The sequence below is a fragment of the Rhinopithecus roxellana genome, chromosome 19 (assembly GCF_007565055.1).
Source record: "Rhinopithecus roxellana isolate Shanxi Qingling chromosome 19, ASM756505v1, whole genome shotgun sequence".
NCBI classification, from domain to species: Eukaryota; Metazoa; Chordata; class Mammalia; order Primates; family Cercopithecidae; genus Rhinopithecus; species Rhinopithecus roxellana.
The window spans coordinates 80942211-80964604 of NC_044567.1; the positions used below are offsets into that span (position 1 = coordinate 80942211).

Below are 22394 nucleotides of genomic sequence, written 5' to 3' on the forward strand. Positions count from 1 at the left end.
AGACATATAATTACTAGCTCATTAGCTTGGGCCTTAGAATTTTCAGTGAACATTTCTCACAAAATTGCTAAACCTGGTTTTATAGGGTATGGAACTAACTTTTGAGAAAAATAAATGCCACTGTTTAGAGTCTCACTCTGTCACCCAAGCTGGAGTACAGTGATGCGACCAAGGCTACCGCAACCTCCACCCCTCCAGGCTCAAGCGATCCTCCTATCTCAGCCTCCTGACTACCGGCACGTGCCACCACACCAGCTATTTGTGTGTGTGTGTGTATGTGTGTGGGGGGGGATATGGGTGTGTCGTGATGGGAATCTTGCAGTGTTGCCTAGGCTGGTCTCAAACTCATGGGCTCAAGTGATCCACCTGCCTCAGCCTCCCAAAGTGCTGGGATTACAGGTGTGAGCCACCACTGCACCCGGCCAATATCGTCTCCATTTTATAGATAAGGAAACTGAGGCTTAGAGAGTCTAAGTAACTGGCTAGAAGTTTCAGGAAGCCTGGATTCAAAACCCCAAAGTGTCCTACCCCAAAGATTATGCTTCTCCTACACCAAGTAGACTCCTTCAGGTAAAGCTAGATGTGCAAACAACTGTTGTCTTTGGAAATCACTCAAAGAAATAGTTGCCTTCTTAAATATATCTTCCCGGCCGGGCGCGGTGGCTCAAGCCTGTAATCCCAGCACTTTGGGAGGCCGAGACGGGCAGATCACGAGGTCAGGAGATCGAGACCATCCTGGCTAACACTGTGAAACCCCGTCTCTACTAAAAAATACAAAAAACTAGCCGGGCGAGGTGGCGGGCGCCTGTAGTCCCAGCTACTCGGGAGGCTGAGGCAGGAGAATGGCGTGAACCCGGGAGGCAGAGCTTGCAGTGAGCTGAGATCTGGCCACTGCACTCCAGCCGGGGCGACAGAGCGAGACTCCGTCTCAAAAAAAAAAAAAAAAAAAAAAAAAAAAATATATATATATATATATATATATATATATATATATATATATATATATATCTTCCCAACCCCGAGTCTCAGTGACTAAATGGTCTTAGGGAAAGACTGGTCTGTAGAAAAAGAAGGGCCTTTCCAGTCCCTTGGTTACCTAATCTGATAGAACTCTACTCCTCATCTTTGGAGAGAAATTTCTTCTTTACAAACATTCCAGAAAATAGTGGATTTGCCAAAAGCAGCTTGGGTCTATTAAAAAAAAAAAAAAACCCAAAAACTAAAAACTGGCCATCCTCCATTATAGAATAGAAACCTTTTTTTTTTTTTTAAACAGGGTCTTACTTTGTTGCCCAGGCTGGAATACAGTGGCACCATCATGACCCACTGCAGTCTTGACCTCCTAGGTTTAAGCCATTCTCCTGCCTCGGCCCCCTAAGTAGCTGAGACTACAGGTGCACACCACCACACCCAGCTAATTTTGGGGTGTTTGTTTTTTTTTTGTAGAGACAGGATTTCCCAGGCTGGTCTCAAGCTCCCGAGCTCTAACCATCTGCCCGCTCAGCCTCCCAAAGATGACACATGTGAGCCACCACACCCAGCCCAGGAACCTATTTTAAAAAAGAAAAAAAAGCCATTAGTCACCGAAGAACCCATCTACAGACCCTAATTCGAAAATAATCCTTTTCTCATTTTAGCATCCACACGATGGTCTTAGAGTTAAATAACTTGCCCGAGTTCACACAGTAGTTACTGGAGCTGAAATTCCAACCTGGGGGCAGGGCATGGGTTCTCTGTCACTTCAAAGCCTCCTCGGTTCATCTCTCAGTCCTGCTGCACAGATCTGAGGACCCCACAAGGTGCTCCCGGGCATGGGAAACAGTGAAACATGTTGTATCAGTGAAGGGAGAAACAGCCTGAAGAATCCACTCATCACTTTTACCTGCTTTATGTACTGGGATTCCAAAAGTGCATTTGGAGAAACGAAATAAGTTCTAAAGCTCAAATAAATTTGAAATCTAAAAATGGAAATATTTTATTGTCTTCAAATTACAGACTGATTGGCTTATTGAACAACTCTACCCTAGTTTCTGGTTTGACAAGTTGGAGGCCTAAATTTCCCAAAATAATACAGTACACAAGGAGCAGGCTAGACTTGGGGACAGTTAATCTGGTGCTGGTCCCTGCTGGCATGTTGCAGCTCATCAAGATATTTGTCAGCCTATTATCAGCTTTTGATTTAATAAACTTAAGCTAGTTCTAGGCCAAATTGTAGATCCTCGGTAGGAATGCGGGCTGTTAATGTCTCTCCATAGCCTGTGTCTAAAGAGCACTGCTAAAATCAGAGTGCAGAACAGCCTCAAGTTCAAAGGCTGCAAACCGAGCCAGGTTCTAATAAGCTCCCTTTATGGGAGGAGCTGGGTTCCTGGCCTCTCACTGTCACATGTATTAAGGTGGGGACCTGTCCAGTGTGCCCTTGAATGACCTTATTGCTTTTGATTAGAGATGACCTTGAACTATACTTGTAGCGCCAAGAGGAATAGGTTAGTGTTGTGCAACAGGATGTTAGGGAGATACCTGTTGTTGCTCTGGAACTGGGAACCAGGCCCAAAGCTGGGGACAAAGAGGAATTGGGACTCCAAATTCACCAGGCAGCTGCTAATCACCAATGGCCCAGATGACCCTCTTCCCACAGCTCTGGTTGCCCCTGTCTTCCCCTTCCCTAGGCCCTATGTGGAGATGGAGGAGGGGAGTTTGCAGTCATTGGGAGTATACTTCTTGCCTAACCCCAATCCCATGCGACAGGAGTATTCTGAGAGAATCAACTACAGAAACTGGGGCATCTGCAAAAAAAAAAGCTGGCTATAGACCCAGCACAGTGGCTCGTGCCTGTAATCCCAGCAATTTGGGAGGCCAAGGTGGGAGGATCACTTGAGGCCAGGAGTTTGAGACCAGCCCAGACAACATAGTAAGAGTCCATCTACAAATTTTTTTTTTTAATTAGCTGGGCCCGGTGGCACGTGCCTGTGGTCTTAGCTACTCAGGAAGCTGAGGTGGGAGGATTGCTTGAGCCTAGGAGTTCGAGGGTGCCGTGAGCCATGATTGCACCACTGCACTCCAGCCTGGGTGACAGAGCCAGACCCTGACACATACACAGAAAATAGTTGACTGTTTGCCAAACTGGCAACTTGGAGGCCCACCCTCAATGCTACCATCCTGCAAGACGGGTGAGACTAATAAGTGTCCCCAGAAGCTTGCAGAGGAACATAGAGATTGCACCTGCTGCCCATCTGGAAGTTTCTAAAGGAGGAGCTTTGGAAGGAGCTCGTGGCTAGGGCTGAGATGGAACCATGGGAGTGTGAGCTTGGGAATACCATGGGGGCATCCCCTGGGGCATTATTGAAAATGCAGATAATAGTGGGCTACTTTTAAGAGCTTATGAGAATTCTGGGGTGTTTTCTGTGTCTCCAACCAGTTCATTTCTCCAGCACCAGCTGTGTATCCAACAATTTAATTCAATTCAGACACTGTCTATCTGGAGTTAGCATCAGACCCCAGAAGTTAAAGGGCTCAGTCCCACAAAGCTGCCCCCACTTCTGATTGACAGGCTATAAATCTGAAGTGTTGGCCGGGTACAGTGGCTCATGTCTGTAATCCCAGCACTTTGGGAGGCCATGGCAGGTGGATCACTTGAGGCCAGGAGTTCAAGACTAGCCTGGCCAACAGAGTGAGACCCCCATCTCTATTTTTTTATTAGAAAATTTTTTTTTAATCTGGAGTCTCCATGACTCCTTCCTCAGGCTCAATAATTTGCTAGAAAGGCTCACAGAACTCAGGAAAACATTTACTTAGATTTACCAGTTTATCATCAAGGATATGACTCAGCAGCAGGTAAATGGGAGAGACGAGTCAGGTGAGGTATTGGAGGGTGAGGACTTGGGGCTTCTGTGCCCCCTCTGGGTGTGCCATCCTCCCAGCAGGTCGGTGTGTTTAAGCGTTTACGGAGTTCAATCCCAGCACTCCCTCCCTCCCCAGAGGTCAGTGGATGGGGTTGAAAGTTTTTTTTTTTTTTCTTTTTTTTGAGACAGAGTTTCACTCTTGTTGTCCAGGCTGGAATGCAATGGTGCGATCTCGGCTCACCGCAACCTCCACCTCCCGGGTTCAAGTGAGTCTCCTGCCTCAGCCTCTTGAGTAGCTGGGATTACAGGCCTGCGCCACCACACCAGCTAATTTTGTATTTTTAGTAGAAACGGGGTTTCTCCATGTTGGTCAGGCTGGTCTCCAACTCCCGACCTCAGGTGATCCACCTGCCTCAGCCTCCCAAAGTGCTGGGATTACAGGCGTGAGCCACCGCACCCGGCCAGGGCTGAAACTTTTAACCCCCTAATCACTTGGTGTTTCTGGTGACCAGAGCCATCTTGAGGCCATCCAGGGCCCCTCACCTGTGTATGTGATCAGAAGGAGCTTGTTATGCATCCCAAAGGACACCCCCATCACTCAGGAAATTCCAAGAGCTTTTGGAGCATTGTCTCAGGAAGCAGTGACAAAAACCAAATCTATTTGGTATTACATCACAAGGATGAAATGAGAGAGCGAATCTCAAGTGCCTGACACAGACTCTGGTATGGAGCAAGCACTTGAAGACGTTAGCTCCTAGGGTTAGTTTTTCCTCCTTCCTTCCTTGACTTTCCTCTGACCACCTCTCTTGCAAGTTCTCATTTGCTTTCATCTTCTCCCCAGTTCCTAAAAGGCATACTGGGGGCTAGAAACCATGGGCTTTTTTTTGTTTTTTTTGAGACAGAGCCTTGCTCTGTCTCCCAGGCCGGAGTGCCGTGGTGCAATCTCAGCTCACTGCAACCTCTGCCTCCCGGGTTTAAGCGATTCTCCTGCCTCAGCCTCCTGAGTAAGTGGGACTATAGGCATGTGCCGCTACGCCTGGCTAAATTTTTTGTATTTTTAGTAGAGACGAGGTTTCACCATGTTGGTCAGGCTGATCTCCAACTCCTGACCTCAAATGATCCACCCGCCTTGGCCTCCCAAAATGTTGGGATTACAGGCGTGAGCCACGGCGCCTGGCCAAAACCATGGACTACTACATTGTTTTGTGTGATGTGCTCAAATTTCTCATTTGCCTCATCCCTGTTCTTAAAGCAGTTAGTTTCAAGTGTTTCTGGCACTGAACTATAACCGAGAAGGGCGCAAAACACCCAGAGAAGCACTCTCCTTGCCACAGCTGCCTTTCAGTGCCTTTCTACACATCAGATGCACCTTATGAGTCAAGCTCCTTTAAGAGAGTCACTTTGCAGAGAAAAAGCACAAACCGCTCAGGGTTTGTGGTTCATTCTAGTGCCAAGAGCAAATGCTTTAAAAATAGCACTTTAGGTATTAACTGCTAACAAAGCAAGAATTGACTGCTTCTGGCATGATTTGCATTTAGGGTTTTGGGTTTGTTTTTTTTTAAGCTGATGCATAGCAGTTGACCTTTTAAGTCAAGTTTTAGGTCAGTTCTCCAGCACATTCTGAAAGCACCTTAGTTTTGTCTCTTTTTTAAAAAACAGCTTTATTGGCTGGATGCAGTAGCTCACCACTGTAATCCCTGCAATTTTGGAGGCCAAGGCGGGTGGATCACCTGAGGTCAGGAGCTTGAGACCAGCCTGGCCAACATGGCGAAACCCCATCTCTACTAAAAATACAAAAATCATCCGGGTGTGGTGGCATGCGCTTGTAATCCCAGCTACTCAGGAGGCTGAGACAGGAGAATTGCTGGAACCTGGGATGTGGGGGTTGCAGTGAGCCGTGATCGCACCATTGCACTCCAGCCCAGGTGACAGAGTGAGACTCCATGTAATAATAATTTAAAAAAATAAAAAAGCTTTATTGAGATGTAGATCACATACCATACAATCAGCCATTTTCATCACCCCACACAGAAACCTCATATATTTTAGCTATCATCTCCCTACCCTCTCCCTCTCCCCTCACCTGTCTCCCAACCCTCAGCAACTACCCTGATCTACTTTCTGTCTCCATAAATTTCCCTGATCTGGGCATTTCATATGGATAGGGTCACTTAATAAGTGGTCTTTGGGGACTAGCTGCTTTGAAAGCTCCTTGGTTTTATGTGTATCCCTCTTAAGATTCAAGTTCAAGAAATCCTACATTAATTCGGGGCTAAACTTTACTTTCATTGGAGGGGAATGAGAATGAGATCTGTAACACCTTGGAGTCTTCAGGAGAAGTTCCAGAATGGAGAGAAAAAAATCTGACATGTGATATGTGTTGTTCATCCATCCCTATTTTAGGGCTGAGGGTTATAGTTACATAATGTAGCAGTTCCTGGCTGGAGTTCTTGCTTAGCCTTTTTTCATTCGGCATTTGTCAAAAACTTCTCATTTCAATTAACAGGGCAAGCCCCTGTTGGCTATTGCCCTTTGTGGTTCAAATCGAAAGCGTAATTAATCATGGAGACTTCATATCTCAGTGAATGTCAGCTAATAAGATTGCCTCCAAGATGCAAACTCATCCCCAACTGGACCAAGCTCTCCTGTGGGCTTCTCCTTGCACCTTCCAAGTGGGAGACTGATTCTATCCAAAACGGGGACGCAGTTTTACATGGGCTGCTCAAACAAGCCCTTTGCTCTGCCTTGTCCCAGTGTGAGACGGATGAGGCCTGCAGGTGTGGTTGATCCTATAGAGGGGGCGCCTTCTAAAGATGTGCCGAGGTCCATCTGGCCCCAGGGAAACAGCCCTGGCACCAGCTCAACCCCCTCGATACAGATGAGCTTTAACTACAAGGGTCCAATTTGCCATCTGCCAAGCCTGGAGAGAATCGGTAGCATCCGGAGCCAGAGATCTCATTGTGGATGAATTTATAAAACCCTGGCCAGAAGAACTTGCAGCCCCACGCGTTCCCCACCAGCCAGCTGCCGGGCGAGAGGAGCTGGGCAGGGCCCTTGAGGCAAGAGCATCGCTTGCAGAGAAGTTCCACGTCCCCCAGTGGAGCCAGATGCCACTCCTGGGGTTCGATGCTCCGTGACCACGTGAGTGAGCTAGAAGAGTGACCGCGGAACCTAGAAGACTTGCCTTGTGAAAACCTCTCTGATTCATGTTATGGGTTTGTGTCCCCCCAAAAAAGCTATGTCGAAATCCTAACCCCCAGAGTGTGAAGTTATTTGGGATAGTGTCTTTACAAAGCTAATCAACTTGGAGTGAGATCATTAGGGGGCCCCTAATCCAGTATGATGAGTGTCCTTATAAAAAGGGGAAATTTGGAGCTGAGTGCAGTGGCTCACACCTGTGATCCCAGCACTTTGGGAGGTCAAGGCAGGTGGATCTCTTGAGGTCAGGAGTTCAAGACCAGCCTGGGCAACATGGCCCCATCTCTACTAAAAATACAAAACTTAGCTGGGAATGGTGGTAGGCGCCTGTAGTCCCAGCTACTCGGGAGGCTGAGGCAGGAGCATTGCTTGAACCCAGGAGGTGGAGGTTGGATGGCGCCACTACACTCCAGCCTGGGCGACACAGCAAGGCTCTGTCTAAAAAAAAAGGGGGGGTGGGGGAGAATTTGGACACAGAGACAGACAAGCACAGAGGGAAGACGATATGAAGACGCAGTGAGAATGTGATGACTTCACTCCAGAGTGATGCTTCTACAAGCCAGGGAATGCCCAGGGGAGAGTCATGAAATAGATTCCTCCTCACAGCCCTCGGAAGGACCAGCCCTGATGACACCTCGATCTGGGGCTTCTAGCCTCCAGAACTGTGAGACAATACATTTCTGATGTTTAAGCCACCAGTCTGTGATACTTTTTTTTTTTTTTTTTTTTTGTCCTCTGTGATACTTGATACAGCAGGAAACGAATACACTAGGGGGATTAACCCTCTACCCTAAATAGGTATGAATGAAAAACACATATCACATGTTAGATTTCTTTCTCTGCATTCTGGAACTTTTCCTGAAGGCTCCAAGGTGTTGCAGATCTCATTTGCATTCCCCTCCAATGAATTACCATTTCAACCAGGTAAAGTTTAGCCCTGAGTTAATGTAGGATTTCTTGAACTTGGACTTGAACTTGAACCGGGGGGAAGGGAGCCCTGCCCTGGCTTGGAAGATTACTAGAATGAAAGGATAGCATATGCCTCTGTATGCCTCTCAGCCCTTCACAAGTAGAGCTTGTATGTCACCTTTAAGATGCATGAAGCCTGCCAGACTTTGAGGCTCACCCAACCTGCCATTGGGAGGTGGCTGCCCAGTACATGCACCGTTCAAGGAGAGCTCCCTGCTTGACTGGGACCACAAGGTTCCAGAGGCCCCCAGGTGAAATCGCCTAAGGGAGCAGCGCACAGCAGGGACAATCTGCTCTGCTCTCTGCTTTCGTCCACTTGAAACAGAATGTTCCTGCCTCTGAAACGTAAGAGAAAGAGGGAAAGAAATTGGTTCTGAGCACTGAAGACTATCGCTTCCCCTGGACTCAGAACCCAGTCATAACATCCCACAAACAAGAACCCTTCTCTCGCAATTCCTCCAAGCACCATACTTATGGACACTGGCATGTGACAGCTTCCAGAAAATGGAAATGCCCACCCAGGCTTTCACTCACGCAAGGAAACCTGCATGCTGTTGGACAGTCACATTTTTTATTTGAGATGGTCAGCATTTTTCTTTACATTTGACTACAGGATAACAATAAACTCATAGTAATCCTACAGCCCCTGGGATATTCCCACTGCCTTTCTTTGGAGGAGCTTAATAAGATTTGAACTAAGTATACTACAGTACCTCTCAGGGCATTCTTGTATCGTGTGCTTATCACTTTGGGATGTCTTCTGTGCATCAGGCACCTTCTATGTGCCAGGCTGGGCTGGGGACTTTGCCTACATTACCCAATTTAAGTTTTGCAACAACCCTGCAAGGGAGTTATTTTTTTCTTTTTTTTTTAGATGGAATCTCCCTGTATTGCCTAAGCTGGAGTGCAGTGGTGCAATCTTGACTCACTGCAACCTCCACTTCCTGCATTCAAGTGATTCTCCTGCCTCAGTCTCCCGAGTAGCTGGGACAACAGGTGCACGCCACCACGCCCAACTAGTTTTTTTGTATTTTTAGTAGAGACGGGGTTTCGCCATATTGGCCAGGCTGGTCTCGAACTCCTCATCTCGTGATCTGCCCGCCTCAGCCTCCCAAAGTGCTGGGATTACGGGCGTGAGCCACCGCGCCTGGCCAGGAGTTTTTAACACCATTCTACAGATGGGGAGACGGAAGCTCTCCTCTGATCAGTTGTGCCAGAATTTCAGACAGAATGTCCTGTCCACATGGTGTAGGGGTGATGTGTTAAACCATTGGGGCTGCAATAACAGAATACCATAGACTGGGGGTGGCTTATAAACAACAAACATTGATTTTTTACAGTTCCAGAGGCTGGCAAATCTGAGATCAAAGAGTTGACAGATTCAGTGTCTGGAGATGGCTCGTTTCTTGGTTCATAGATGGCACCCCCCTCACTGTGTCCTCACATGGCAGAAAGGGTGAAGGCGCTATCCAGAGTTTCTTTTATAAGAGCACTAATTGCCTTCCAAAGATCCCCACCCCCTAATACCATCACATTGGTGATTAAGTTTCAACATATGGGTTGGGTTCGTTGGCTCACACCTATAATCCCAGCCCTTTGGGAGGCCAAGGCAGTAGGTGTGCTTGAGGCCAGAAATTTGTGACCAACCTGGGCAACATAATGAGAGCTCATCTCCACAAAACATTAAAAGATTTTTTTAATCAGCTGGGCGTGGTGGTGCCTGCCTGTAATCCCAGCTAGGTGAGAGGATCACTTGAGCCCAGGAATTCAAGGCTGCAGTGAGTTGTGATGGCACCACAGCACTCCAGCCTGGGAGGTAAGAGCAAGACCCTGTTGCAAAAAAACAAAACCAAAAAGTTTCAACATGTGAATTGGGGGAGGGAAAACAAACATTCAGACCAAACGTTCATGGGAGCCGGGTCTAGGAGGACTGTGGCTGAATCGCTGATCATTTCTGAGCTTCAGGTTCCTTATCAAGAGCCTGGAGACAATATGTGTACTTCATAGCAGTGGCTGGATCTTGGCTGTACCTTCTGATCACCACCTGTTCAGACCCCACTCAGGACCAGTTAGATCAGAGCACAGGGGGGTCTAACCTTGCTCTTCTGTCTGGGCCTCATCCCCAGAGGTTTCTGTCACAGTTCTGGAGGCCGGAAGTCTGAAATCAAGGTGAGAGATTTCGAGGCTCTAGGGGACCATCCTTCCTTTCATCTTCCAGCTTGCAGTGGCTCCCAAAGTTCCTTGGTTTGTGGCTTCTTAACTCCCATCTCTGCCTCTGTCCTCACATAACCTCCTCCTCTGTGTCTTCTCCTCTTCTGTCTCTTATAAGGATACTTGTCATTGGATTTAGGGCCCTCCCACTTAATCCAGGATGATCTCATCTCAAGATCCTTAACTTAATTACATCTGCAAGGACTTTTCCCAAATGAGATCACGTTCATAGATAGATACTAGGGGTGAAGACCTGGACATATCTTCAGGGAGGGTCACCATTTAACCCACGGCAGACATCTTGCACTCTGTTTTCTGATTGTACTGAATTGAGACCCAGCAGGGATTTCAAGACACATAATCTCGGTCACAGTAAAGTCCAGCCTTATGACGTTTTATAATTGGCCAGACCTTGAAACCTGCCTATGGAAAGGCCCAGGGGATTTTTAACATCGGGGATGAAGGTTGAGGTTTATAAACTTCCTTTTAAAATGAGGAAACCTGGAAATGGAGGATTAAAATGTAAAATAATTCTGTTCTTTTATAAAGAATAAGTGCTATAACAGAGTTTGAATCAGGACCAAAATACTAGACACTGTAGAGATACAAACCAGAAAAAAAAAAAGTATATATATATATACACACACACACACACACACACATATATTCACATATATATATACTTTTTTTGGAAATGTTGTAAGGAAAGGTCAGCTGATGTGTGAAGGGGGCAATTTAGATACTGAATGTTCACAAACCCAAGTGAGAAAATAAGAAAGAAAATGAATTCATAAAGAATGGGTCTTGGGAGGTGTTAAGGAGGACAGTGAGGAGGAGGGGGTAGAATGTGAAAAGAGAAGTTTGCAGCGACTGGACTATTTCAGATAAGACCAGATAGTTTGATTCCTTTCCCCTCCCCACCCCTGTTTTTTTTGTTTGTTTGTTTGGTTTGGTTTGGTTTGGTTTGGTTTGGTTTGGGGTTTTTTTTTTGTTTTTTTTTGTTTTTTTTTTGGCTCATCTTCATTCAAAAGCATTTACCTGGATGTTCCTTTCTAATCTTGAGTTTTGATTAAAGGAGTCCTTTCCCTTACCTCCCTCCAGCTCTTTGAAAGTGAATCCTTAATTATAGGCCATGTTTGAGACTGACTAGATGAAATCAACAGCTGTAGATATGACACCAGACTGCAAAATATCGACACAATGTTGCCATAAAAAGCCCAATCGTTAATTGCTTATTTGGCACTGGGCTATAACAAAAACACCCTTTTTCTGTTTAATATTAAAAGTAAATGTAGTGGAAAGAACATCAAGCTAGAAGTGGGATAGGCTGGGATTCTAGTCCCAGCCCTATTGCCGAGTACCTGTGATTTGCGGGCAAAGTATTTTATTTTTCTCAGGCCTTGGTGTCCTTATCTATAAAACTGAGGTCATGAAACCAAATTATCACTTTCAGCTTAAAAATTATATTCTTAGTCATGAAAATACAGCCTCCTTATCATTTCTATCTATCCTTTTTCCAAAACTTTATTTCACAATACCCAAATATAATTATATACTTTTGTCATGCAATCAGGAACCACACATTGATTTAAACATCCACATCATTTTTGCTGTGCAAGCAATGCTTTTCCAGTCTTATTCTGAACTGAAGTGAGCTGTCAGTCCCGACAGTTCTCAACTGCTTTGGAAATGCAATCCACTGGTGTTCCATTTTTAATACTGCAAAGTCTTGTTTTATTCTTCAAGAATATGAACCTGAAATGTACATGAAGATGCTGGAATAGATACCATCTCAAACTCAGCTGTCATTGACTGAAGAAACAAGCCAAGGGCAGTCCATGAATCAGGGAGGGAGGGCAGGGTCAGGCATGGCCAACTGGTCCAGGTTTCTCTTGCTCAGTCAGACCCACTGTGCAAGGACCTGAAGGGCATGAAGGCAGCTCAGATTATGGCCCTGGTGACTGACAGGAAGGCAGTCAAACGCCTAGGCAGATAGGGGTGGGACCCCAGTGAAACCCCACTTCCAAGCCAAAGACAGTTTAAAGTCTGAAAGCCAAGCTACAGGTTAAATCCTCAGACGGGATTGAGAACTGGTCTTTCCTCTGATTGATCCCCACCCTTCACCTATTTTAAATATGCCTACTCTTTCCTAATTGGTTATCTACACTGTCATGCCCACTTTTGAGTGGTATCTTCACTTTAACCTTTTTTGCATACTCACAAACCAATCAGCACACACTCCCTATTGTTAGCCCATAAAAGCCCCAGGCTCAGCCATATTAAGAGACTTTCCCACTTTGGGGTAGGTAACCACCCCCAGTATCCTCTCTTTGTTGAGAGCTTGCCTTTCACGTAATAAATTCTACTCCACTCACTCTCTGGTGTCTGCCTGCCTCATTCTTCCTGGTTATAAGACAAGAACTCAGACCTAGCTGAGCTAAGGAGCAGAAAAAAAATCCTGCATCACTGGTTTTTATTTTATTTCCCTGCCTCTGGTGCCTGCCCACTTTGCTTTGTTTGCTGGGTTTTTTGTCTCCTACATCTCAGGGTTACCAGGAGCTTGGCCTCCTGCTTTCCTCTACTTGCTGTCCCTGCCCTATCCTTTACTCGCTCAGTTGCTTACCCAAGCAGGAAGACCTTCACTTAGGTTCTCAAGGGTTTGCCTGTCCATATTCTGGTCAACTGCAGGGTGGAAGCCATGTCTTCTAAGCCTCAAGATAGTTGTTTATGTGCAACTATCAGAGGTAAATACCCATCATTTACCTCTGTTGGGAGGAAGTCAGAAGACAGATGGGGAAAGAAACCAAATTTCCCTGTTTAAATCTACCTCCTGTATTTTAACTCATGAGAGCTTCTTGGGAGGTATGAATTTCCTTGTTTTCAGCTTTCTGGCTTGTGGCTGATTGTGTGAACTTTTGGTGTGCTCTGGGAAAGAACAAAGCAGCATTCATTCTCTTCATCTTTGGTAATCCAGTTAATGCACCTGTTTTATAATATGCTTGATGGATGTGTTTTGTTACCTGTTGCTGAGCAACAGCCCCAAAATTTAGTGGCTTAAAACAATGACAATGCATTGTTTCTCACAATTCTGCACTCTTGACTGGGTTTAGCTGGCCAGATCTGCTCTTCATGGTGTGAGCTTGGATTGAAATATCTAAGATGGCCCTTTCACTCAACGTGGTCTCAGTTGAGATGGCTGGAGCATCTAAGACCTGGTTGAGCATCTTGCCACATGGTCTTACCACATGGCTAGCTTGGGCCTCCTCACAGCATGGTCCTCTAAGGTAATCAGCCTAGTCTTCTTACATTGTGGAGGGTTCCGGTTTCTGGCTTCCAGCTTCTCTTGAAAGGCTAAACTGGCCAGGCGCGGTGGCTCACGCCTGTAATCCCAGCACTTTGGGAGGCCGAGGCGAGTGGATCACAAGGTCAGGAGATCGAGACCATCCTGGCTAACATGGTGAAATCCCATCTCTACTAAAAATACAAAAAAATTAGCCGGGCGTGGTGGCAGGCGCCTGTAGTCCCAGCTACTCAGGAGGCTGAGGCAGGAGAATGGCGTGAACCCAGGAGGTGGAGCTTGCAGTGAGCCGAGATCACGCGACTGCACTCCAGCCTGGGCAACAGAGCGAGACTCTGTCTCAAAAAAAAAAAAAGGCTACACTGACATAATGTCTCTTCTGGTACATTCTGTTGGTCAAAACAAATAACAGACCAGTCTAGATTCAAGGTGTGGAGAAATGGTGAGAGGAACAGCATGTCAGCACATTGGGGGAAGGAATTGATGGTGGCTATCTTTGGAGATGTATGGTAGATAATCTCTCAATTTACTGGTCTTCTCTTTTTCTTCTTTTTTTCCCCAAATTCAACATTATTTTTATTGTATTTTTTAAACATACAAAAAGCTGTACACAGCTTTTTAACACATACAGCTTGATGATTTTGGACATAAGTATACATCTGTGAAACCATCACCACAATCTATGCCATAAATCTGTTTTTGTATTTTGTTTTTTTTTTTTTTAGAGACAGGGTCTTGCTCTGTCACCCAGGATGGAGTACAGTGGATCAATGTCAGGTTACTGCAACCTCCACCACAGGGGTTCAAGCGATTCTTGTGCCTGAGCCTCCCAAGCAGCTGGGACTGCAGGCGCACACCAACATGCCCAACTAATTTTTTGTATTTTTAGTAGAGACAGGGTTTTGCCATGTTGTCCAGGCTGGTCTTAAACTCCTGAGCTCAGGCAATCCACCTGCCTTGAACTCCCAAAGTGCTAGGATTACAGGCGTGAGGCAGTGCACCTGGCTGCTATGCCATAAATCTATCCATCGCCTCCTAAAGTTTCCTCCTGCCCTGTTTTATTATTTTATTATTATCTTTTTACTCTGAATGGCATTATATGGTATAGGAACACAGAGCAGGCAGGAACTAGTCCCATGGTCTCAAGCAGCAAATTTCCCAGCAATTCTGGGGTGCTATGGAAGAGCATGTCGTCTCTGCCCTGGACTATAGGATTGGATACATTATTTAAAGGCTCCTTTGACTGCCTTGGGAAATGCAATAATGACTAACATCAACTGGGCACATGCTACGGGCCAGGCCCTGTGGTAGCCTTTTTCATGTATCATACGTATTTTATTTTATTTATTTTTCTTTGAGATGGAGTCTCACTCACTTTGTCACCCAAGCTGGAGTGCAGTGGTGTGATCTCAGCTCACTGCAGCCTCTGCCTCTCGGGTTCAAGCGATTCTCCTGCCTCAGCCTCCCAAGTAGCTGGGATTACAGGCACACGCCACCACACCTGGCTGATTTTTGTAGTTTTAGTAGAGATGGAGTTTCACCATGTTGGCCAGGCTGGTCTCAAACTCCTGGCCTTAAGCAATCCACTCACCTTGGCTTCCCAAAGTGCTAGGATTACAGGTGTGAGCCACTACTCCCAGCCTCATGAATCACATGCTCTCTTTTTTTTTTTTTTTTTTTTTTTTTGAGTTGGAGTCTCGCTCGGTCACCCAGGCTGGAGTGCAGTGGCGAGATCTTTGGCTCACTGCAACATCCGCCTCCCAGGTTCAAGCAATTCTCCTTCCTCAGCCTACCAAGTAGCTGGGACTACAGGTGCCCACCACCATGCCCAGCTAATATTTGTGTGTGTGTGTGTGTGTGTGTATTTTTAGTAGAGACAGAGTTTTACTATGTTGGCCAGGCTGGTCTCGAACTCCTGGCCTCCCAAAGTGCTGGGATTACAGGTGTGAGCCACCACACCCCGCCGAATCACATTCTTAAATAGCATAGTCTTTCCAGGCCTATGCATATGATTTTGGTGGTGGTTTCTGGGTTGCTTTAGGCAATGGAAACACAACATGGCAAAATTAATAGAGAAGATTCAGAAATGTCACCCACACTCAAGGTCACCAGCCCCTCCCTTCACAGATGCACTTACTCCCTTCGGATACTTACTATTCATTCTCTTTTCCGTCCCCCTTCCCAGAATCTCTTTTGTCAATATTGTTCTACTCCATTAGCAAAACAGACTTAATATCCTATTAATCAAATATTTGTCCGACTTGAGTCCTTTCTCCTCTTACCCCCAGGCCCACTGTCTTCCTACAACAGAGACAAAGAAGGAAAGACCCTGAAGGAAGCTCAGGGAACCCTGATCATCTGTGTAGGGTTGAGTCTGTTCTGAGTGGAGGGAAGTGCTCTATGACCACACACAGACTACACCCCTCCTAAACACCCAGGACAAAGAAATGTGGTCAAGGTGGAAGGCAATGCAGTACCTGCTTCCCACGGAGCACACTCAGGAAACATGCTCAGGATCATGACTGTGATAATATGACTTTAGACCAGCCGCGGTGGCTCATGCCTGTAATCCCAGCACTTTGGGAGGTTGAGGCGAGCGGATCACAAGGTCAGGAGTTCGAGACCAGCCTGGCCAACATGGTGAAATCCCGTCTCTACTAAAAATACAAAAATTAGCCAGCGTGGTGGCACATGCCTGTAGTCCAGTTACTTGGGAGGCCGAGGCAGAAGAATCACTTGAACCCGGGAGGCAGAGGTTGCAGTGAGCCAAGATCACGCCACTGCACTCCAGCCTAGGTGACAAAGCGAGAGTCCATCTCAAAATAATAATAATAATATGACTTTGGGTAGGACCATCAGCAAATCCAGAGCCAGTGCATGCCCTGAAAAACCCACTGAGGTAGCAACATAGCATTTTTCAGATTGTATTTTTGTATTTTTTTAATGTTTATAATATGTCATTTCATACCATAAAACTTACCCATTGAAAGCGTACAATTTGGCCAGGTGCAGTAGCATATGCCTGTAATAACAGCACTTTGGGAGGCCAAGGCAGGTGGATCACCTGAGGTCGGAGTTCAAGACCAGCCTGGCCAACATGGTGAAATCTCACCTCTACTAAAAATACGAAACTTAGCCAGGTGTGGTGGTGTGTACCTGTAATCCCAGCTACTTGGGAGGCTGAGGCAGGAGAATCGCTTGAACCCAGGAGGCAGAGGTTGCACTAAGCTGAGATTGTGCCACTGCATTCCAGCCTGGGTGACAGAGTGAAATTCCATCTCAAAAAAAGAAAAGGAAAGAAAGAAAGAAAGTGGTGTATAGTTCAACTTCTTTTTCATATACTTATCTAGTTGTGAGCCATCATTTTAATCTAATTTTAGAACATTTTAATCACCCCAAAAGGAAACTTTGTTCCTGTTTGCAGTCATTCCGTATACCATTCCCTTCCCCCAGCTTTAGGCAACCACTGATCTGCTTACTTTCTCCATAGATTTGCCTCCTCTGGACATTTCATATCCATGGAATTATACAGCGTGGCCTTTGGTGGTTGGCTTCTTTTATTTAGTGGCATGTTTTCTGAAGTTCATCTACGTTGGTGCATGTATCAGTACTTCATTTCTTCTTTTTTTTAAATTTCAGCTTTTAGATACAGGGGGTACATGTGCAGATTAGTTACATGGGAATATTGTGTAATGCTGAGGTAGGGAGTATGGATCCTGTCACCCTGTAGTGAGCATAGTACCCCATGGACACGATTTCATTCTTTTTTATGGCTGTGTAGTATTCCATGGGCACCTAGATTGATTTCGTGTCTGCTTTTGTGAATAGCACAGTGATGAACATATGAGTGCATGTGTCTTTTTGGTAGAATGATTTATTTTCTTTGGGCATATACCCAATAATGGGGTTGCTGGGTTGAATGGTAGCTCTGTTTCATATGTTTGTTGGCCACCTGTATGTCTTTGAGAAGACTTCATTTCTTCTTATGGCAATATTTCACTGTAAGGATATAACACATGTTGTGTATCTGATGTAGACAAGCCCCTGAATGGGTGCTTAGCCCAGGAGGTTCCTGGCTTTGCCCAGGAAAGAATTCAAGGGTGAGCCGGTGGCATTTAAAGTTGAAGCAGTAGCAGCAGAGGTGCTGCTCCTTGCAGAGCTGGTCTGTACCCCAAGCACTGTGCCCAGAATAACAGCACAGAGGCAGTTCTGCACTCATTTTATACCCACTTTTAATTATATGCAAATTAAGGGGCAGTTTATGCAGAAATTTCTAGGATGCGGGTGGTAACTTCCAAGTTGTCAGGTCATTGCCATGGAAAGGGGCAGTAACTTCCCAGTGTTGCCACGGTGATGGTAAATGACATGGCCGTTTCTTATGGAAAGCTGCTTCCACCCCAGACCTGTTTCAGCTAGCTCTCAATTTGGTCCAAAGACCGAGCGAGCTTCTAGAATCAAGTCTTCATTTCTTGTTGTTTTTTGTTTTTTTTTGAGATGGAGTCTTACTCTGTTGCCCATGCTGGAATGCAGTGGCGTGATCTTGGCTTACTGCAGCCTCCACCTCCTGGATTCAAGCAATCCTCCTGCCTCAGCCTTCCCGAGTACCTGGGACTACAGGCATATGCCACCACACCCAGCTAATTTTTTGTATTTTTAGAAGACGCGAGGTTTCACCATATTGGTCAGGCTGGTCTCAAACTCCTGACCTCAGGTGATCCACCCACCTCGGCCTCCCAAAGTGCTGGGATTACAGGCGTGAGCCACTGTGCCTGGCCTCATTTCTTCTTATGGCATAATAATATTTCACTGAATGGATATACCATCTATTCTGTACCCGTTCCTCAGTAATGCAGTTGCTGGGTAGCTCTGTTTTAAGTTCTTTGAGAAGTCTCCAGATGGCTTTCCACAGTGTGGACTAATTTACATTCCCACCTACAGTGTATAAGCATTCCGTTTTCTCCACGGCCTCACGAACATCTATTGTATTTTGACCTTTTAATGATAGCCATTCTGGCTGGTGTGAGATGGTATCTAATTGTGGTTTTGATTTGCATTTCTCTGATGATTAGTAATGCTAAGCATTTTTTCATGATTGTCGGCGACAATCTTCTTTTAAGAATACGTCATGGCCAGGGCTGGGCAGGGACCGCTTGGCTGCAGGATGTGCACCGCCCCGGCACCTGCTTGCCCTCTGCGCTCACCCAGGGCCGCCACATGCCTATGGCTCTGCTTCCAGCCAGGAGCCCTGAGCACGGGTGTGCAGACCCACCCTAAAGGGCGGCCCAGGCCCCACGCTAGGCAAGGCTGGCGAGAGACTGAAGGCAGCATGCGAGGCCTCTCCTGGGAGTGGGGGTTGTGCTTCCCACAGTGACCTCAGCTCCACTCCCGCTCAGGTGAGCCCACAGGCGAGAGCTGGGAGGCACTCCTCCCAGACACTCCACTCGGACCATAAAGCACTCCTGTTTCAAAAATAAATAAACAAATAAATAAAATAGAGGACTTCATGGCCGGGCATGGTGGCTCATGCCTGTAATCCGAGCACTTTGGGAGGTCAAGGTGGGCAGATCACTTGAGGTCAGGAGTTCGAGACCAGCCTGACCAACATGGTGAAACCCCGTCTCTACTAAAATACAAAAAATTAGCCGGGCGTGGTGGTACACACCTGTGGTCCCACCTACTCGGGAGGCTGAGGCAAGAGAATTGCTTGAACCCAGAAGGCGGAGGTTGCAGTGGGCCAAGATCATGCCACTGCACTCCAGCCTGGGTGACAGGGTAAGACTCCATCTCAAAAAAAGAAAAAAAGAAAAAAAAAAGAAGACTTCATTTATTTTTATGCCAGAATAATATTTCATTGTATGGACATACCACATATTGTGTATCCATCAGTTCAAGGAAATTTGTATTGTTTCCATTTTTTTTGGCCATTATGAATTAGAACATCCATGTACATGTTTTGTTTTTTGGAGTTTTGTTTATTTTTTGAGACAGGGTCTCACTCTGTCACTGAGGCTAGAATGCAGTGGCATAATTACAACTTAACGCAGCCTCAATTTCCTGGGCTCAAGTGATCCTCCCACCTTAGCCTCTCAAGTAGCTGGGACTATAAGCACATGCCACCACGCCTGGCTAATTTTTGTATTTTTTGTAGAGAAGGGGTTTTGCCATGTTGCCCAGGCTTAAACTCCTGGACTCAAGTGATCCACCCGTCTCGGCCTCCCAAAGTGCTGGGATTACAGGCACGAGCCACTACACCCAGCCCATGTACATGTTTTTGTGTGGATATGTGTTTTCAAATCTCTCGGGCAGATATCTGGGAGTGAAATTGCTAGGTTAAATGGTAACCCTATGTTTAATCTTTTGATGAGCTACTGAAATGTTTTTGAAAGTGGCCACACTATTTATATTTCTGTCACAATGTATGAGAGTGCTAGTTTCTCCCTATCTTTTCCAACGTTTGTTATTGTGAACATAGAATTTCAACTAGTCTTTCACTTAGGTATTTACCAAATTTTGGTTAAGATTCTGACGTCCCAGCCACATGTGTGTGATACGTCAAATAGGGTTCAAGCATTCACTCAAGGCTATTCAACATCTGTGATGTATTCAACATCTGTGATGCGCTCACCTGCCAGACCCATGATAGGGGAAGCTTCAGAAGCATAAAGGAGGAGCCCTCTTTCTGAGCCACCCAGGAAAGGGTCCTTGGAGGGGATGAAGTTTTTATTTTTTATTTTTTTGTTTTTTGAGACAGAGTCTCTCTCTGTCGCCCAGGCTGGAGTGCAGTGGCACAATCTCGGCTCACTGCAACCTCCGTTTTCTGGATTCTAATGCTTCTCTTGCCTCAGCCTCCCTAGTAGCTGGGATTACAGGCGTACATCACCATGCCCAGCTAATTTTTTTTGTATTTTTAGTAGAGACAGGCTTTCACCATGTTGCCCAAGCTGGTCTCAAACTCCTGACCTCAAATGATCCACCTACCTTGGCCCCCCAAAGTGCTGGGATTACAGGCCTCAGCCACCATGCCTGACCAAGTGTTTTTCTTTCTTTCTTTTTTTTTTTAATACAGCTGGGGTCTTGCTGTGTTGGCCAGCCTGGCCTTGAACTTCTGGCCTCAAGCAGTCCTCCTGCCTTGGCCTCACAAAGTGTTGGGATTAAAGGCATGAGCCACTGTACCCGGCCCCTAACTTAAGTCTTGAAGCAAGGAAAGGAGAATCAGTCAGAGTGCAGGAGTTGGTGGGGGAGAAGGAACTTCAGGAAGGGGGACCAGTGCCTATCTAGGAGGTTTCAGACTCCTAGGGCTTTGGAGAAGGTGGCCAGCGGGAGCTTCTTAAGGCTTACAAGAGAGGTGTGGCATTGGGAGGTTGGTCTGGAAAAGATGCCAGAAAAATAAGTAATAACATAAAAGACCTTGTACTTCCTTCCTGCCAGGGCATATTACTTTTATGCTACACTCATGGTGCCATGGACAGATTTTGAGGAGGGGAGTTTACATCTGGGAGGCCACTGTGGCAGCAGAGTGGGGAATGGTGGATGGAGAGATTGAGAAGAGGCAGGAGGGCAAGCATTCACCCTCTACTTTGATGAAGGCCTGGCGTCAGCCTGGCATGGAAGTTGGCCCTGGGAGTGCACTGTGTTTTTTAGAGGAGCTACAGTTGTGGAAGTGGTCATCGCAGCAAAAAGGTCCTGACAGAGGAGGCAGATCTGTAAGGGAAGTCAAGGGCAGCCTGAAAGCCCTCTTTAGAGGCCAGTGCCAGATAGCCTTGGCAGAGCCACAGCCAGACCTGAGGGAATAAACCTGTCTTTATTTGTAAGCAGCCTGCTTTTACCTCCCAAACCCACCCCTGAGACACAGTCTGGTCTGCATTAAAAGGGCTGGGGCTGTCCCAGCCAATGTGGTTTTGTGTCTCATCCTATCTACTTCTCTACACAGGACCCCCTGACTGCCAGGTTTACCAGCCAGGCCAACGTGGCAAAACCCGGTCTGTACTAAAAATACAAAAATTAGCTGGGCGTGGTGGCAGACGCCTGTAATCCCAGCTACTTAGGAGGCTGAGGCAGGAGAATCACTTGAACCCGGGAGGCAGAGGTTGGGGTGAGCCAAGATCAAGCCACTGCCCTCCAGCCTGGGTGACAGAGCAAGACTCCATCTCAAAAACAGCAACAACCAAAAACCCTTTTACCTGTTTTTCATTCTTATAATGGAAGGTATAATACAAGATTCAGTGTAAAACTCAGTGAATGTGTACACGTTACATCCAGATCAACATATAATCATCCCAGAAGTTTCCTTCATGTCCCTTTGCACCAAACCCCAACCGTCAGAGATTACTGCTCATTTAACTTTTATCACCATACATAAAGTTTTGCTTGTTCTTGAATTTCAATTTGAATCATACAATGTATATGCTATTGCATTTGACTACTTTTGCTTAACATAGCATCAGTGAGAGTTGTACATGTTTTTGCATGCATCAGCCATTTGTTCTTTTTCATTGCTGTCTAGTATTCCATTGTGCACCTAGACCACAATTTATCTGTTTGGTTTCTTGCTGATGAACATTTGGACTGTTCCTGGTTTTTGTCTACTGTATTTAAAGCTGTTGTGAGGCCAGGCATGGTGGTTCACACCTGTCATCCCAGTACTTTGGGCGGCCAAGAAGGGAGGATCACTTGAGGTGAGAAGTTGGAGACCAGCCTGGGCAATATAGTGAGACCCATCTCTACAAAAAAAGAAAAGAAAAAATTGAGGCCAGGTGCGGTGGCTCATGCCTGTAATCCCAGCATTTTGGAAGGCCGAGGTAGGCAGATCACGAGGTCAGGAGATCGAGACTATCCTGGCTAACACAGTGAAACCCCGTCTCTACTAAAACTACAAAAAA

At 46.1% G+C, this 22394-nt stretch overlaps 1 protein-coding gene across 2 annotated transcripts in view; it reads left to right on the forward strand.

The window, feature by feature from the left end:
- The window catches only part of PITPNC1 (phosphatidylinositol transfer protein cytoplasmic 1), a 325500-nt gene that overhangs the window by 273940 nt on the left and 29166 nt on the right, over nucleotides 1-22394 (forward strand). The window lies entirely within an intron of this gene.